Raw genomic sequence first — 19015 nt, forward strand, 5'->3', positions numbered from 1 at the left:
GATCCCACATTCCAGTGCTGGTGGATGGGGGCAGGGCTGGAGTTTTCTTTGGTCTTGTCTGTGGATGTTCTCTGTTGGGAACTTCAAGGCCTAAGTCTCAGAGCCAGGCCTAGAGATGTCTCTGGCCCCTCTGTCTTCATGCTGGTCTCTGCAGTGCCTGCTGAGCCACTCTGAGACAATCCCCAGTATCTCCATGCTTGATACCGGCTACCAAGATCAGCTACCAAGATCAGCTACCAAGATCAGCGTGCTGGGGGAGGCTAAGCTGGCCACGAGGTTGGAGAGGTGTTGTTATTCTTGGAGACCCTCAGGCCCTAGAGGTTTGCCCTTGGCCAGCTGAGCCTCTCTGTAAGCACAGTGGCTCCTGGGTGGTCCTATTGCAACTTGGGAGGCTGAGGTTGTGGCCTCAGACTGCCTGGCCCACCTTTCCTAGCTTCCTGTCCCCATCTATTTTCTATTCATGGACCGTTTCCTGGCCTGGGTTCATCAGTGTCTCCTCTTACTCAAGTTCTCCTTTGGAGAACCCTAGGATGTGACCTTTAGTGTCAAGAGTCAGCGTGGACATCAGCATTTAGGGTGACACTATACCGCAGGGCGGTGTCCCCTGAATGCAGCATGGTGTCCTCTTAGGAGGGGCTGACATGAAGGCATGTGGACAGAAGATGGGAAAGAGACGGAGGCAGGGCTGTCTGGGACTACAGACTCCTGGGAACATGGAAGGTGAAGGATGAGTTTCCCTGGGATTCCCAGAAGGACCAGCCCTGCTCTTGATTTTGGCCGTCTGGTTCCCACAACAGAGAATTGTGAGCACCTGGGGACTGCTCCTTTCTCTACTCACTCTGGGAAGTGGATTGCTTCTCAGCAGTCGCTCCAGCCATCCACGCCATAGGTGCCATTGAAACCTCAGTCAGCTGGGTACGGCGGTGCGTGCTGGGAATCTTTGCACTGGAATGCCGATGCAGAAGGATCACAGATTCAGGGCCTGTCACCATGACTGGTTGAGGTGGCTCAGCAGGTAAAGGTGCTTGTTTTAACAAGTCTGGTGACCTGAGTTTGATCCCTGGAACCCATGTAAATGTAGAAGGAGAGAATTGACTTTTTAGGCTTTACATGCTATGGCCCATGCTCCCTATACATGAGCACACACAGACAGAAAAACAATAACTCAGGCGTTGTCAGTACCGTGCTCACTGCACAGACAGGAGGACTTGAGTTCAGTCCCCAGAACCCATGTAAAGTTGGCATAGACATGTGAGCGTCTAATCCTGTGGTCCTCAACCTGTGGTTCTCAACCACCCTTAGACAGGGCTCGCCTATCCGATATCCTGCATTCATTACGATTCATAACAGTAGCAAAATTATAGTTATTGAAATAGCAAGGAAATAACTTTCTGGTTGGGGGTCACCACAGCATGAGGAACTGTATTGAAAGGGGGTCACAGCATTAGGAAGGTGGGGAAGCCACTGCTGTATCCCAGTTGTTTGGGAGATGGAGATAGGATCCCTGGGACTTGCTAGTGAGCCAGGCTGACCTAATTGGAAAGCCACAGGATGAGACCCTCTCTCAAAACAACAAAAACCAAAACCAAGGTAGTCAGGACGTGGGCAGCAGCATTGAGATGTCCTCTGACCTCCCCATGCCTGTGTACACACACAATCCAGTCACATCGACCCAGCTGGCTCAGTGGTAGAACCAGGCCTCACAGTGGCTGGTAAGGTACAGCTGATCTCTCCCTCTGCCCCTTGCTCCTTCTGTGCTCGCCACGTTGGTCTCAGCTACCTCTCCTTATATATGCCTCCACCCCAGGGCCTTTGCACATCTCTGTTCGAGGTGTTCCCCCTTGAGGCGCCCCCCCCCATCATCAGTTTTGTTCACACATCGCCTGTCCCAAGGGCTCTTTCCTGATTTGTCAGTATGTTACACCCTCACCGGGCTGAGTCCCCCTTCTTTAGTCCTCTGATGCCTGGCATTGGCTGTCTCTTGCTGCTGTCTGTCACCCCCAGCTATACCCCAAGTTCTAGAATGGCGAGACTGCATGCTGGGTGCAGGGCACCTGCCCCAGGACTGCCGGAGATCTGAGTCTCCCATCTGTCCTCATGTCTGCTGCCTTTTCCAGGCTTTCAGTGCCGGAGTCCAGCCCTCTCTGTTTCACCACGACTGCTCTGGACTGTTGAGGTGCAGGCCTAGGTGCTGCCCAGCCTCAGTGTCTGAATCTGTACAGTGGCCAACTGCCTTTAACAGCATGACATGTGTGTGGGTGAATGTCGTCCTTGTGTCCACTGGCTTGCCCCTGCCTGGCTCTTAGGAACAGGTGTGCCTGGTGGTGTCCAGAGGCCTCCCTCTGCTCTGGTGCCAGAGCTGGTTGGGGATATCAGAACTTTACAGTGCCTGTCCTGGACTGACCCTTCTAAGCCTCAGTCACTAGAGTGCCCAGTTCCCCATTTTTTAGCTAGGGAAACTGAGGTACACGTTACCATTGTGCCCCTTCCTGGGTGGCAGGTGGCCTTGGCAGGACCTAGTCTGTCCTTGGGATCCTTCCCTTTGATTGGGTAGGAACAGTTCCTTGCCCTCAAGTGCCTCTCTGGTCACTGCAACTTGTACTCTCAGGGTCACCCTCCAAGGCGTCTGGGCTTTGGCTGACTCTGCACTGAGGGAGGTCTACCCTGCTCTCTTGGCTTCTTCTTGCGTGTTATAAATAGCAAGCAGTCCCTACTTGGACAGGAAGCTGTGTCCCCCCTACTGTGTCACCTGGCACCTGGGTTCTGCTCCTCCATTGTCACAAGTCTGTGGGACCATATTGCAAGTGTGCTGTGTGACCTTCACGTTTGTGCTGTCTTACCTGTGCTTTGATTCCCTTGGCTGGTCATCTGGGCCCCCCAGTTTCTGGAAAGAGTACTTCTGGGTGTTTGGGAGACATTGAGATGTGTACGGCCAGGAGAGAGGAGCTAGCATGGATGGGGACATTGCTGAACTGGGGCAGGGGAAGCTGACAAGATGGTACTGTGGGAGGGTCTTGGCACCGGAGGCCATCTCCTTTGCTGCATCTACCCTCTCTGACCCTTGGACAGTGCTTCCCCCATTTTCTGGACAGGTGACAGAAAGGGTTTTGAAGCAAGAGACTATTTCATGGGGCCCTGGGTCAGCCTTCAGTTCCTGTCACAGGCCAGGGCTGACCTTTGTCCCTTCAGTACTGCCATAGGGGACCTGGTTCCCTGGTGGTCCAAGGGCCAGACTTGTCTGAGTATCTTTGGGTGGCTGTGAGACCCCATCCTAGCTAACAACCTCTACAGTCCTCATTCCTGCCAGCCACTTGGCCTTCTGGGAGCTTCCCATGCATGCTTCACTCTGCTGCCCAGCTGTGCCTTGCAGAGTTCTGTCACCTGGCCTGTGATACCTGGAGGGCTCACAGAAGCTCGAGGCTTGGTTGGTGCCAGTATTGTTCTTAGGGCCTCAGCTCTGCTGACAGGGGTTGGGGAGGAGAAAATTTCCTGTGTCCCTGCTGGGTCTCATGACTGGCCCAAAAACAAAACCCCAAACCTCCAAAACACTGATTGATAGTTACTTCTTGTTGACTTAGAGCCAGGTCTCCAGTGACAGGCTCGATCCGAGTCACATTTTCATAAAACGCTAGGCTGTGTTCTGGGGGTGGATCTATCATATGGGTGGCAGATCTGGGCATGTCCATTGTGCCCTATGGAAATGGAGAGGCTATTACTTGGGCACCAAAATCAGAAATTCGAGTTTAGGGTTTGTGGGGTGAACCTTGGGGGTTCTCGAGGCTCTGATGCACTTATTTTGGAGGCTTTTTAGCAAAATAGTCTCCAAATGATGCTGAGTGTTGGATGCTGTATGCTTTGAAAAGTGGCAAAGGAGAGTGGAGGCTGCAGGTGGGACTTGGGAGCGAGTCGGCTGGAGCCAGGGGAATGGGTGGGGTGCTAGGGTCTTCATGACCAAGAGGCTGGAGGCCAGGGCTGAAGAAGATGGGGAGCAGTGCTCTGGGTCCCTAGCTATGGGTGGCTCAGCCCCACCCAGTGTCTTCCCCTTGCTCTATTGTTGGGGCTCCCATCCCCAAACCGAGGGTGGAGATGGATTTATCTGTTGCCTGGTCATGTCACTTGTTACAACCAAAGAGGAAGCTCATACTGAGCCATTGCTCGCTTGGGACTGGGGATGATGGCTGTTCCTGACCTCCAGGACATTGGTGGTCATTATGTCCTGGGATCTGGGGGCTGGGGTGGCCAGGCAGGTGGGGGAGGAAGGGGGAGGCTGGAAGACAGGGGGTAGTCTGTGGTCCCATGTTCTCTCTTTGTATTATATTCTCTCAAACCCAGTGTGTACCCAGCTCCAGTGGATGGCCAGGGAACAGCGTGTCCCTAGCTTATCCCTTGACAAATTTCAGTTGGTTCCTTAGGATGCGCTCCCCCAGCCATGGCCTTGTCTCCAAGGGGCAGGTGCCCTGGGTTCTCTGCTGCAGGCAGTGCCCAGAGGCCAGTTCCCCAGATGCAGAGAAAGGCGGAAATTGCCCGCTCCTGTACCAAGGCCTCTGGGCCGGTTGCCAGAAACTAGAGCAGCGATGAAATGAAATGAGATCCTTCTACGTAAGTGTCGTGTGTGTCCTCCCCCCCCCCCCCCCCCCCCCCCCCCGGCAAACTCTGGAGGTTGGGCTGACTGGGGGTGCCCTCATGGGGTTGGGTACAGAGGCTGTAGGGCAGAAGTGCCTTGTTTCTACCAGCCTGGGCGAGGTGGCAAGGAGATAAGGAGATGTGCTGGTCAAATAAAGATCACAGGACATCGCCACCAGCTTCCCTTGCTGGAGACCAGCCCAAGCTGCCTCGGTTGGGTGTGGGCTTTTCTCACCCACATCTTTCTGCTCCTCAGGCCAGTGTATTTCCCTGTTGGCTTGGGCTCCACTGTGTCCTTGTGGCAGAGTTCATGGGTCTCGTCATTCTGCATGAGACGTGTTGTAGCCTGCTGTCACAGTGAGCTGTGTGGCCCTGCCGGTTTGTAGGTCAGCAGTGGGGGAACAGTGACAGCTTTATGTGCCACCAGCCTGGCGTTTCCCATGCTCAAGAAGATTGGCCTTAGAACCCATGGCACTCTGGGAATCTCGGAATCCCCTCTCTCACCAACATCCACATAGCCTCAGCATGTTTAAATCATGCTGCCTCAGTTTCCCTGTATGTAACACAGGGCTGAGACAGTGCTACCCATTTTGGCTTGTTTGTGGAGCTAGGACTTGAGAACCAAGCCACTGACTGTAGTAATTGTCCCCATTGTCATTAGACTTGTGTCGAGATCTGTGACTTGTGGGTTGATGTCATCTGAGTAGTGTCTGTCATGGATAGTGTGTCTCGTGATTGGCAGATCATGATGGGAAGAAGCTGCTGGACCATCCTGCATACACTGGGGAACAAAAGGAAATAGGTGTGGGGACTTCCCGGAAGGTGCCTGCTCCTGTGCTGAGGCGGCCACTCTGCCAGGGCATGCAGGCAGGGCTTGAGCCTTGGCAGCCATGTTTTCTGTAAGTGGGGAAGTTAGAAACAGTCTGAGCATAGCCCAGCCTTTAGAGGGAACTCCTGGTGGGCAGGAGAAGGGGGGGCTCTCGGTCTCATTCCCTCTTCACTAAGTGTTTTGAGACGTGTCTCATGAAGCCTAGGTTAGCTCACATTCCTAGGGCGGGCATTGTAGGTCCAGCATATGCAGTGTTTGGTTCTGTAAACTGGTGCTCGCTTTTGTGACAGCAGAAATGCCTACAGACCGCCCAGTGCCCTTGGGGCACTCCTCCCACGGCTCTTTGTGTCTTTTAGGGCTAGGAAGCCTCATGCAGCTGAGCATGCTGGTGCCGGGGCCTGTTTGTAGATTGTCTCTGAAATGTTTTCAGTGTCTGCCAGGCACTGCAGATGCCCTGACCTTGCTACTTTTGTCTTGGCATTTCAGTGTGGGGGGCACAGATTATTCTGAAGGGGCAGGTGGTGCAGTGAGGGAAGTCAGCCTGGGTTTACCACCCCCCACCCACACCCACCCCCGTAGAGAAAGGCTCTGTGCTCCTTTATGATTTTGTGAGTGGCCTTGCCCAGCATGTGGCACCCATGGTGTGTGTGGCCCCTCTGCAAAGTCAGGCATCAGTAGCCCTTCTCCACAGGCCCTGGGAGCGGCTCAGCCCAGATCCCTATGGGGATTAAGTGGGTTCATTTGATCGTGAACTTGAGCAGGCAGCTTATCTCCTCTGAGATAAAAGCTGAGTAGGCCATGAGCCACCTGGCCTGCGGAGGAAGCAGGATTTTCTATCCTCCACTCTCCGCTTCCCCTGCTAGGGGCCTAGAGCTTCTTTGCTGGCATTCCTTGCCAGCATCTGGACTAGGCCGTGGGGCAGCCTGAGGCCTGTGCCTAGCTGAAGAAGCCTGAGTTACATCTAATTACATATTCAGTTTTCATGTCCCCATGTGTAGATAGTCCTGAGGCCCAGAGAGCTTAGTGGGCTTGCCCAGTGTATTCAGCAGCCCTTGGCAGTAGCTGACTGGAATCTTCTGGATTCAGGGAAGAGAAACATTGTGCCTTGGTCCTAAAGAGCCCGTGCCTTTGGTACCTGCTCGGCAGGGGTAGCTTTTATGGTCCAATCATTCAAAGCTTGTGTGGCAAGGGGACTTAGTTGGTGTGGGATTCTCATGGACAAAGCCACAAGCATCCCTAGCAGTTTCTAAGATGTCTAGGTAGGAGTGTTGGGCATAGAGACCCTGTTGCTGTGTCTCTCGTAGGCAACAGGAATGGCTACCACCACTGACTGTAGGTTAAGCCTGGAACTGTTCTAAGCACATTGGGGTGTAGGTTCTTTTCCAGTTTCAATCACCACCAATACAGTCCTGCCTGAGGGCCAGTGAGGGGCTCTATGCTGCCCCGGTGGCTTCCCCATCTCAATGCATTTTCTCCCCTGTGGGCCTGCCTTCCCACATGCTGTTCCACCTGCCTTGAAGCCTTTCCCTAGAGACAGACACGGTGTCTGCTTGCTGCCAGCTCATGGTATTTTCCAGAGCCTCAGGTAGTTGGGGCTTTGGGGAGTTAGAACAAGGTGGGTTTGGGGCCTTTGGCTCCCACAAACCCTGCCCACCCATTGGCTGGCTCCTTCCATGGACCAGGTTTCGTGTCATTATAGGCATTAGGCTTGGTTTGTAATTTTACAAATTAGTTCTTAGGAAACGGTTTATTTATTCAGTTAACAATTTTTTCACATTTCCGTGTGTATGAATTTCACATCGTACACTTTGCCATACTGTTTCTTCATGTGTGGAGGAAGCATGTGTGCGTGAGGGCTCAGAGGCCTGCTTAGGCTCTTCTTGCATTGTCTTTAGCCATTTCCTCTCTGGGACCTGGAATGTACCAAGTAGGCTAGGCTGGCCAGCCAGGGAATTTGAGGTTCACCTGTTTGAACCTCCCATAATTGCCATTACTGGGGCATCACTGGGGCACAGGTGCCTAGGTGCATGCCAACATACCTGACTTTGTATGGGTGGGGATCCAAATTCGGGTCCCCACACTTACGAAGTAAACTCTTTACCCACTGAGCTGTCTCCCCTGCCCTGCTGTTACTTAAAACACTTCTTTTTCCTCATTTAAATATATAGCCATGCGACTGGAAAGATAGATGGCTCAGCCACTGAGCCCTGGCTGTGCTTCCATAGGACCCAGGTTTGGTTCCCAGCACACACATGACAGCTCAGAGCCACCTGTGGGGATCTGATGCCGTCTTCTGACCTCCATGGGCACTGCATGCATGTGGTATGCATACATGCTGTAGGCAGAGCACTCATGCACATAAAATAAACACAAATCTCAAAAAATGATATAATTGACCTGTCCACACAGTCAGGTATCACTCAGCCACAAAATGGAATGCAGCACCTCGTCCCGCCCCCCAACATGATATGGAGCGGCATGGAGTGACATGGAATGAAGGAAGGGGTGTGCTAACGCTCCAGGCGTGACGTGGAGTGACGTGGAATGAAGGAAGGGGTATGTGAAAGCTCCAGGCGTGTGAGCCACGGAAACGTCCAGAAAGGACAAACCATGGTGCAGAGGAGCAGTGGGGAGGGTGCTTGAGAGACTTCAGTGTGGACAGGGTCACTTTTAGGGTGACAGGCTGTTGTGGAACTAGATAATAATGGCTGTCCACTGAATTATCCCCATTGTCCTGATTCTGTCATTTCATGATTCTTGAATTTCATCTCAATAAATACATGTGAAAACCAATGAAGATTTATTTTTTTCAATTTTTATTTTAACACTTATTTTGGGGGCTGGAGAGATGGCTCAGTGGTTCAGAGCACTTGTTGCTCTTACAGAGGACTCAGGTTCGATTCCCAGCACCCACACATAGTGACTTACAACCATTTTATCTCTAGTTAAAGAGAATTTGACTCCTTTTGACCTTCACAGTTATTGGCACACAGACATACATGCTGGCAAAAACACCTATAAATAGATACTTTAAACATTACATTTATCTGTTGTGTATGTGTGTGGGGTACCACACATGTCTGCCACGGCACGTGTATGGAGGTCAAAGGACAACTGGCAGAAGTCAGCTTTTCTAAAGCCACGTGGATCCCAGGAATTGAACTCCAGTTGTCAGCTTTGGTGGCAAGAGTCTTTACTGCCAAGCCAGCTCCCTGGCCTGAATGTTTCTTTACTAAGCAGCTTCAATTTTTCTTCTTTAGTCTGCTTGGCTCAGCAGCTTGACACTCTAAGATGAGAGAGAGGATGTTAGGTCAGCGGGGAACGGGTAGTGGAGGAATTTGAATTGGGGCCTCGCCCTATTCTAAGATTAAGAGTTGTGCTCTAGGGCCATGCTGCTGACTGGGAATGGGCCCTTGGGTGACCCGAGTGCTGCCCTGAGTGAGAGGCAGGCCTACTTGTTTGTTTATATCTGTGATCTGGAGTCCTTGGGACATGGTCACAGTGCACACAACCTTGTCACCCCAGTGGGGCTGGGAGAGTCACCAGCTCTTGTTACCAAACAGAAATCTCCAACTGGACCAGGCTGTGAAATCAGTCAGTACTGCTCACTCCTGGAGTAGAGGCTGGGTCCTCTTCTTCTCCCATGTGGCCTTGGCTTCTAGGCGCAGGCTGAGTTAGGACCTCTAGGAATAGTGTCTGAAGATCCCCCCCCACCTCCTTGAGCCTCAGTTTCTCCAGTTGTGTGATGGGTCCAAGAGGAAGGTCAGCAAGGCTGGGGTGGTGGTGTGGAGAGTGAAGGGGTCATGTGGTGTACCCCATTTTACAAACTGGACACATTGAGATGACTCAGGGTAGCTCAGCCCAGGCTGGCAGCAAGCGCAGGGCAAAGGGCAGATCCTCACTGTCTGCCGGGGAGATGGCGGCATTTCCATCTTGGATCTTCCTGGGCACTGTGGTGTGGACAAATGTGTCAGGCGGTGTCAACTCACAGGGGACTTGGTGAATGGTGTGTGGAGAGCCAGGGTCTGCCTCCTCCATGACACCTTCAATGCCTGCTGCCTCTTCCATCCTGGGTTGCAGGACTCTTGAGTATCCCCTGAGCCCTGGGTGACAGATCTCTTTAATTTGCCTCTTGACCCAGGCAATTAATTGTATTCTGGCGATCGATTGTGGCCCTGATCTCGCCTTAGCCCCTGGCCCAGCACATGCAGCCTCTAGTGGCCTATCCCTGCTCCTGGGTTGCAGCGGAGACTCTGCAGCAAGCCTGCTTTCCCCAACCTCTGGGTTGAGCCTCCTAGAGCAAGCGTGATGGGGATTGTTGGTGATTTTTACTCAGCCCCAGGCTGAACCTGGTGACTGACTCCACACTAGGTCTGTTAGGCAGCCCTGCTATGTCCTTTCTGCAGATGGGCCCCAAGGGCAGCACCCCCATCCCTTCCTGTGATCTCTGCCCTACTTGTTCCCCAGGCCAGGGAAATGTGGAGACAGCTGGGGAGGTGAAGTCCCCTTGGTGGGGCCTTGACCCCTTTCTCCCCCTTCCCTACCCCCATCTGGAAAGCTGGGGGATGTGGTGGCTTAGTTGGGGGGGTGCTTGCTTGACATACACAAGGGCCTGGTTTGCACCCCTAGTTGCTCAAAAACCAAAATTAATAATAATAAAACCAGAGTGGGGCTTGTTGGGAGTGAAGGTTTGCATGGGGCTGGGGCCCATGTGGGAGAGCGCTGATGGACAGGTGGATAGCAGATGGCGGGTCGGGTTGCCTGGGCCTCTGTGGGCTCCCGGCCTGGTTTGTCCTGGCCTGGCCTATACTTGGCTGTGAGCCAGACTGCCTCTGACCACAGAGAGGCCCCTTCTCTGGGAAGGCGGTCGATGTGGCTTCTTCCAGGCCTCCACCTCTAATTGCTCCCTCTGGTTCTGCCTTTTGTAGATCCGCCCTCCCTCCCCCCACCCTGGGTGAGAAGCTAGATGGCTGCTCTGAGAAGCCCATTCCCGGGTGTAGGTGGAGGGCCAGACACCCAAGTCCTGAGGATCCAAGACTGCCCCCCAGCTCTCTCTGACTCTGTGGTTCTGGGGATAGGGCTTTTCTCCATCCATGAGATGGGGTCGGGATAGCTGGGCTCACAGGGCTGAGGAGACACTACAAAGGCTGGTATGAAGCCCTCATGGTGGCTGTGGTTATGGTTCCTGTGGCGTGAGTTCCCCTTGTCATTAATTATACCCAGATTGAAAAGGCCTGATGTCTTGGGGACCCAGGCAAATGTACTTAGAGGCGGGTTCTTGTGACAGTGGGGTCTGCTTTACATATCTCTCCTGACCTTGTGATCTCCTTGGGAGCATCCTGTGTACCCTCGCCCTGTCACCAAGGTTCTGTCATGTGATGTCCCTCCCTCCGCCAGCTGCTGGCCCTCTTGGCCTTGGTTTCACAGCCCCTGCCCTGCTCACCGGAGGGCTACAGGGGTGAGGCTGCTGCCATCCACCTCCTGCCGTGTCTGTGGCAGCCAAGCTGCTAGAGCTGAGACCTTGGTGGCCTCCCTGTGATTGCTTCTCTGCAGCTTCAAGGAGAGCTGCCGAGGGCGGGAGTCTCAGCTGTCACTTGAGAGGGAAAATAAAATATCCCTGTGGCTTCTAAATGGAAGGGCGGTGGAGCGGCCTCTTTTGCTTGGCTGTCTCAGCTGCTGGCTCCCACAGCGACACAGGCCCCTTGGGGACAGGGTAGGCTTCCTGTTTACCTGGTGTGGAAGGTGTACCCAGACAGGCTATCCTGGGAGGGTGGGGGATCCCCCAGTTCCCACAGAGCCTTGGGGCTCTAACTGCCCCAGCTTTGGGCAGCTGGGTTGTGTAGTTCGGAGTCCTCAAGCTGCAGTAGTGTATTGGATTGGCACAGAGGTGGAATGGGGTGGGTGGGGTGGGGTGTGTGCATCACGTGCACGAGGGCCGGGTCAGATACGTGTCTAAGGGCTTCTCTAGGATATTGCCTCTTTTGGTGTTCCTCTTGGCTATAGAGCTTGGGTAGGGGGTGCTGGTGGTCATCTGGAGGAAAGAGGGCTCCTCGTGAGAGATGTCTCTTCGGGCACCTTCTGGGGGACACTGTGGAAGCTGAGGATCCTGAGCGGGAACTAGGTGGAACTGGAGCAGTGCTGGTACGGGTTGGAGTGTGGGCTGCAGGGCTTACAATTGGAATCCAGAGTCCCTGCCCGTCCACACTGGGGACTGAGGTCATCTGTCCTATGGAGAGTGTGACTGCTGGCCAGAAAGAGGCTGGGAGGTAATGGGGATTTGTGCCAAGCGCCTCCTGGGATCATCACCGGTGGACAGTTTCTGTCATCTGTCCAGGGACACAGGAACTGGGAGGCATGGGCGTGGCTTGTCTGGAGCCTTGAGCACAGAGCTGGGCTTTGCTACTGGGTCCCTGCTGCAGACTGTTTAGCTCTTCACGTGGGAGGGAGGGAGATAGGGTCTAGGGAGGTGCATTGCCTCAAGATCAGAGACTGCCCTGGGTGGATGTACAGGCTGGCCCTGTCACTCCTGTAACTCCTGCAAGGCTGAGCAGATCAGTGCCCCTTGTTTCTTCTTGCAGCTATGTCCTTTCCAGGTTCCGCAGAAGTCGTGTCTGTCCCCTCCACCCCCTTCGTGTCCCCCCTCCCCGCTTTTCCCTTTGTCCCCCCCCCCCCCCCCAGCCAGCTGGTCCTTGATCTTGAGTGCCTGACTGCAGCTCCACTTCTTCATCCCCCTTCCCCTGCCGCCTCCAAACCTATTGGAGGGTTCATTGAATGGCCCTGGAGCTGCTTTTCCTGATGGCTCTGTAGGGTGTGGGCAGGTATGGCTAGTCACGTCTATCTGTCCTCTTGTTTATGGTCACATTTCTACCTTCTGAAGCAGGGGGTTCAGCTGCTGTCCTGTGGCTTTGTTTCTGAGCAGGGTGCAAGGTGCAGGGTTACAATTAGGTGGCTTCCCAGAGGAGGAGTTGTTGGTTGTCCTGTCCTAGGAAGACAGGGATGGGGTGTGGGGCAGAGTTGGACAGGCAGCTAATGGGCCTGGCTTTGAGGCCAGCTCTGCCTGAGGCCTGGGAGAGGTGCCTTGGAAAGTGCCCCTCCCCCAGCAGCCTTGCTGGGAACTGCCTTCTAAGCCCCAGGGGGCAGGAGGAGCCCTTGGAACTTCCTCCAGCTGATGAAGTGGGCAGCTGGATATTAGCTGGGAAGGAGGGACACCCCACACTCAGTGTGTCTGCTGAGGGCTGTTGGGGTACATTTGGGTGAGAGGAGTGTTGGACGTGCAGGCCTGGATTTCTTGCCAAGTGTGCACAGGGGATGGAGAGGAGTACGCTTGCATGCTGTGTGCTTGTGAGCTGGCTGGCCAGGGAGAGGGACAGGAGTGGCTGTAAGCCAGACAGGCCATAGTGGATGTGACAGTACCGGCAGTGGAGGGAGAGTGCTGAGGGGAGTGTGCTGGGGAGAGCCTGGAGCCTGGAGGGCTCCTAGTGGCAGGAGGCAAAGCCCCATGCTAAGAGTACTGCACACGGGAACTCAGCTGTCTCTCTGGGTAATATGTGTGCGTTTATACACACTTGTACGTGCCTGTCTTTTTTTTTTCTCCCCCCTGGCTAGTCTGTAGACCAGCCTGGCCTTGAACTAAGAGATTGGCTTGCCTCTGCTTTTCAAGTGTTAGGATTAAAAGCACCACCACCACTGCCTGGCGTGCGTGCCTGTTATTGTTTGCTCTCTGTTGCTGTGATAAAGCATGTTTACCAAAAGCAACTAGGAGAGGAAAGGGTTCATTTCTGCTTAAACTTTCCGGGTCCTGCCATTGAGGGAAGTCAGGGCAGGAGCTTAGGCAGGAACTGAAGCAAAAACCGTGAGAAGCGCTGCTTACTGGCTCACTCTGGCTCGTGCTCAGCTGGCTTTCATACCATCCAGGCTCAGCTGCCTAGGGATGGTGCCGTCCACAGTGTGCTGTGCCCACCCACATCAGTCACAGGGCAGGCTCACAGACATGGCCTCAGGCCAATCTGATAGGAGCAACCCTTCACTTGAGGTCCCTTCTGGTCGTAGGTGAGTCTATGTTGTGTCAAGTTGACGATGAAAAAAAAGTAGGTCAAGGCCTGTGTCCATCCATCCTGGTGCCCCAGCCGCTCTGGGCTCCAGCCACGGCCTCCTGCCTGAGCAGCTGGGACACCCACCTCAGAACTAAATGGGGACCGCGATACTGGGCCATCTTCTTGTCCCCACTCTGAACTGTCCACAGGCTCTTTTGCATTCCGCCACGGGTGGTGCTGTCTCCTGAATCACCCACCCGGTTGTCTGCTAGGTGCCATTCCTTGATTTCTCACCTCCTCATATGTTCCCACGGCCTCCACTCTGTTCTTCAAAGCAGCATGGGAGCTTGTTTCTCCTTAGCCAAGACCTGGCTGAAGGCCTTGTTGGTCAGGCTGAACCTTACCTGCTGTCCCTCTGTGGGCAGCCATGCCTGCCCTGTCCAGTGCCTTGCATGGAACCCTGGCTCTCACTTTGTCTCCTGTCTGTGTTGCTGGCAATTCCTGCCAGTGTGGCAGTCGCCTCTCTCGGTAGTCCAGCTGGGCTCCCTAAATAGGGACTACCTCCCTTGGACCCACTGATCCTGCCATCACCAAACAGGGCTCGCAGGCAGTGAGGACCTGGAGGGGATGGCCCCATTTCCCAGCTGACCTCCTAGGGTAGGGGTCAGTCTTCCTACTGCTAGGGAGGGAGGGTGCCCGCCTTTGAGGCCTGGAGCTGCCCAGCCCATTACAGACAGGCTGCAGGTGGCTGGCTTTCTGAAGCTTCCGGGAGCCATGCCTGTCCTCCCCATTCCAGCTTCCCACAGGGCCTGTCTCTGGAGTTGCTGCAGATGGCAGGACCCGGTGCCAAGCCCCGGGGCATCACAGCAAACAAAGGCTTACAGAGGACACAGGGCAGAAAGAAGTGACTGGATGATCCCCTGTGAGTTGCCTGCAGCTGCCCCTTCATGCCTGGAGTTTAAGAGGCCTGCCAGGGCAGGCAGTGTGGGAGTGCAGGCTCTGGAGCTGGGCTGCGAGCCCTGGCGATGCCAACCAGCAGTCATGGGAGCATGCAGGGTGTGCACATCCTGACTCCTTACACACTCACTTCCAGAATGCCTGTGAGGTTGATGTTTCTGCTACTGCTAACATTTCAGAGATGCATGTGAAGGCACAGAGAGGGAAGCTCCTGGCCTCCAGGTTGCAGAGCTGGGAACCTGGGGTACTTGCTCCAGAGCCTAGACACGCTGTACTTCCCCTTTATTGGCTTCTTGCCTTTGGCTAGGGACAGGGATTCTCAAACTCCACTTGAGGCCGAGATATTGGTGCATTGCGAGGGGTCTTGGAGATGACGTTGGGGACAGCTTGTTTCTGAGGGAGGCCCGAGGTCGGGATGCCAGACATGCCTAGGGTCCCAGCTGTCAGTGGTGTTTGGATTGTGTGGTGCGCTGCCAACTGTGCTTTGTCCCTACTCATCCTTCTGCTGCGCAATAAAGAATTCCTGAATGTTGAATGGCTGTTCAGGGTTGTAACTGTAGTGTTTGGGGATGCTGAGGCAGGAGGATGGTGAGCTTCAGGCCAGTGCGTGTTACATAATGAATATTTGTTTTGAACATTAAAAAACATGAGGCAGTGGGTGCAGATGCAAGTGTGACACTATGGGTGTCTCTGATGGTGCCCACAAGTTAGCCTAGCTTCTCTGGGATCATGGTTTGTTGTTTGTTTCTTGATGTCACACAGCAAACATCTGTTTGGCTGTGTTCAGATTCCACCATGTTGATGGCCTCAGCTCCTGTGAGTTCCTGCTGCTCCCTGTTTTGGTCAAACACTTGATGTTGTCTAATTCCAGCCACCCTGGCAAGCAATCCTGGTGACTCCAGACTTAACCCTCACTCTGGGAGTATTGCCCTAGGCCATTGGCCATTGTTCCCTTCTGGATGGTTTAGATTCAGGCTCTCTGCTGTATCAGTCTTTATATGGTGACTGGGTTGAGGACTTCTGTTTGTTCTGTCTAGATGCCACTGGTGATTGAGCCTACAGGCCTCATGTATGCTAGGCAGGAGTTCTACCACCCAGATACCTTTCCAAAACCCTCTTTGTACGTTTTATTTTTAGACAGAATCTCACTAAATTGTTCAGGCTGACCTTGAACTTACTCGGTAGTTCACCAGCCTTGAATACATGATTTTCCTGCCCCCCGTGTATCTGGGGTGGCATGCTTGTTACCAGGTACTATTCGGTTAGGGGTTTGAGTGCTGGTGGTAAATGTGCCCGCCATCAGTTGTCAACTCTTGCTGCTTCTCAGGTCCTGGGGGAGTGGCTGGGGCAGGGGTCATGGCCATGATGGTCTTGGAACCAAAGGGTTGGGGTTGGAAGCTGTCCCTTTGTAATGCATTGTAATTGAAATTTGGGTTGGTTGAGCCTGCCTCTTTGACTTTTTCTCTGTCCTTGCCTGTTAAGGGGCTTCCCTCATCGGGCCTCTGTGGGAAATCCCTATCTACAGGGGAAGCTGTGATGTTTAGTAACAAGACCCCATTTTTTCCCCACAGCTCTCCTGAGTCTTTGAGGACGCAGCCTCCTGGTGGAAGTTTCTGGTAGGTTTATCTTTATTTCTACTTTGTGTCTGGGGTGTGTGGGGCCCATACTGCTTGATTTTCTGGTGGAAGCTGGCATGGAGTGTTGTGGAGCCAGAGTCTGTCTAGCCAGCGGGAGCGGCGTGGACTGGCGCTTGGTAGGTCCCTCAGGGTTTCCAGGTAGGGCAGGAAGCAGCTGGGGACTGAGCTCTCTACCCTTCCCATTGGAAGAGTTCCTTCTTTATCCATTCTTCGATTATTTGTTATTTACTTTCTTGTGTGGTACTGGGGATGGTACCCACCACAGAGTCATGCCCTCCAGCTCCTTTTTATTTTGGGACAGGGTCTCACTAAGTTGACCTGGTTCCCCTTGAACTCACGTCATAGCCCCAACAGGCTTTGCACTGGAGATTCTTCTGCCTCTGGCATGACAGGCCTGGCTCCTTGAACTGTTACCTCTTTGTGAAGCACCTCCTGTGTGTAGGCCGTGCAGTGGGTGTTGGAGATGGCTGTCAGGCTGGACAGGAGTCCTGTCCTCAGTGCACAGCCGGCAGTCAGCCAGGCTGATGTGAGGTGCTGATGGGTGAAGAATGAGCTCAGGAAAGAAGGGGTGCGTGTGTGGGGTGGGGTACAGTTTCATATGGAGTGTCAAGAAAATGGCATCTGAGGCTGGAGGGACGGCTCAGCGGTTGAGAGCACTGGATGTTCTTCCAGAGGAGCTGGCCAAGTTTCACAGACCCATGTGGTAGCTCACATCTCTTATGCCAGTTTCAGGGGATCTGACTCCCTCTTCTGGCCTCCACACACTCCAGTCACACATGTGGTACACAGACATACTTGGAGGCAAACATACCTATACATGTAAAATAAAGATGACAGTGTTTGATTGAGGCCTGAGAAAGGGGGAAGGGAGGTGTCTGGGGGAGGGTATCTAGGCAGATGGTGCACATGGCATGGGGCTGCCTGCTTGGCAGGACACTGCCTCACTTGTGGGGTGTCTGGCTAGGATACCTCTCATTGTCTTGAGTCTTTGAGGCATCCCAATAGTCAGGAGGGGAAGGACACCCCCCCCCCCCGTTCTGCTCTTTCAGGTTGGCATTGAACTTGCTATGCAGCTTTGAACTTCTGGTTCTTTTGATTCCATCGTTCATGCACTGCAGGTGTGTGCCATCACACCTGGTTTGTGCGGTCCTAAGGCTCAAACACGGCACGCCAGGCACATAGTCTACCAAGTGAGCTGCTTCTGCAGCCATAGGCTATGGTTTCATCTGAGGCAGAAAAGGGTGGGCATGAGTCTGTGGGGGTGGGGCTGTCCATCAGGTCTTTGAGAGTGGAAGGAACGGCTTGGTTGTGCGCCCCCCCCCCCAACCTCTTGCTCTCCATCCATCCGCATCTCGCCTAATGGGGAGCCACCTCAGCCTGACTTATCTGCCTGTCACGCCAGTGGCCCACCCGAGGACGATAAAAGGGCTTTTTGTCTGCAAGCACTTAGCTTCCTCCACTGGGGCGATCCATCATGCTTGCGGGAGGAGGGGAGCAGACAGAGGGGGAGGGCAGGGAGCCAGGGACCCAGGCGTCTTCTTGGCTAAGACAAGGCTGTCTGGGAGCTGCAGGAACAGGCTAGGAATGTCCTGAGCCCCATCCCCAGTGGGCAGAGGGCCATGAGGCCTTTTGGAGACCCCTTGGGGTGGGTGATCTGATGAGGGAGAGGGCACAGGAGTCTGAATGATCAGCTGGCCACCTGCACACCCTCAGGTCCCCGCTGAATGCTTTGTGGAATGACCTTATGTAATCCCCAGAGCACTTGAAAAGTGCCATGTCACTGTCCCTGCGCTGCAGATGTGGGCAGTAAGGCGAAGATGAAGTCCCAGCATGGCTCTGCGCTGCTGAGGACCTTGGGTTCTGTGGGGGGCCTGGCCCTGCTGTTCTGACCTTGTAGTTGGAAGTGGGGGCTCTAGGGTTTTCTAGAGGAGGGCCACTGCCACTGGAGTTTTAGGCTCGGGTGGGGGATGGGATTTACCTGAGCCTTGACTGAGATGTATCCTGGGAGATGCAGAGGGGAAGCGGAAGCTGGTATTTGCGGGAGGTTTTGGGGGGCTAGGATACTCAGGAGTACAGTCAGGGCAGGCAGACATGTGCTCAGGGCTGAGTGGATGAATTCTGGTGGTGTGGTTAGTGGGCTCACACTCTGCTGTGTACCCCACCTAGACTGTGGAACTGGTTTTGTCCTCAAGCCCTGGCCGTGGTTATACAGGTCAAGGAGCACAGGACTCCCCCTTCCTTCCCTATGGGTCAGTACCCTCCATCCTCTGACTCCTTCCCAGCTCAGGGTGCTGAACCTTGGTCAGGCCTCTGTCTTCCTTCCCTGCCCTCCCCTCCTTCTTTGCCCTCCCCTCTTCCCCCCTTCTTCCCCCAGGGCCACCCTCAAATGACAGCAATTAATGGTGCCTGTGATGGCGGAGTCTGACAGCTGAGCCGCCTGCCTGCAGCTGCCCTGCTAATCGGGCCCGGGGGACCCCCCTCTTGCTTGTTCTATGCGTGCCCTCCCCTTTGCTCACTGGGTCGTCAGGGCCAGCCCCATAGGCCTGTGGGAGACCTGTGGGAGGCAGCAGAATCGCCCCAGCCCTGTAGCTTCTCCCTGTGTCTGCCCTCTGTGGCTGTCCTTTTCTGTCATCAGGGAGACTTCTGCTTGACCTCTCTGTGCTCCAGTGAGTGTGACTGGATGGGGACACTCCAGTTGCCCACCTCTCCTCACGTGTCCTATTCTAGAACTGATGCTGGCCTGAAGTGACCCTAGGGTGACCGGGGGCCTTCCTCACAGGCCTCTACATTTAACTGTCTCCTGAGAGAAGAGGGCTCCCATGGAACCAGACCCTTGTCCTACCCTGGACAACCACTCTCAGTCAGATCCCTGGCCTGATCCTGGGGGACCTGGAGGCGTTTATTGAGCCGAGTCCTGCCTGTTGCCTTTGCCAGGG

The 19015-nt window shown here is 54.3% G+C and overlaps 1 protein-coding gene across 6 annotated transcripts in view; it reads left to right on the forward strand.

Moving 5' to 3' along the window:
• Ncor2 (nuclear receptor corepressor 2) overlaps positions 1-19015 on the forward strand; it is a 155688-nt gene that overhangs the window by 9500 nt on the left and 127173 nt on the right. For all 6 annotated transcript variants that reach the window (XM_041649369.1, XM_041649363.1, XM_041649364.1 and 3 more), the window contains exon 2: positions 16014-16058. The gene's annotated coding sequence lies outside the window, so the exon portion shown is untranslated. The remainder of the gene's footprint in view (positions 1-16013; positions 16059-19015) is intronic.

This window comes from Microtus oregoni, unplaced genomic scaffold, assembly GCF_018167655.1.
Source record: "Microtus oregoni isolate MIOR12 unplaced genomic scaffold, Mior012 000003F_ref0000135, whole genome shotgun sequence".
NCBI classification, from domain to species: Eukaryota; Metazoa; Chordata; class Mammalia; order Rodentia; family Cricetidae; genus Microtus; species Microtus oregoni.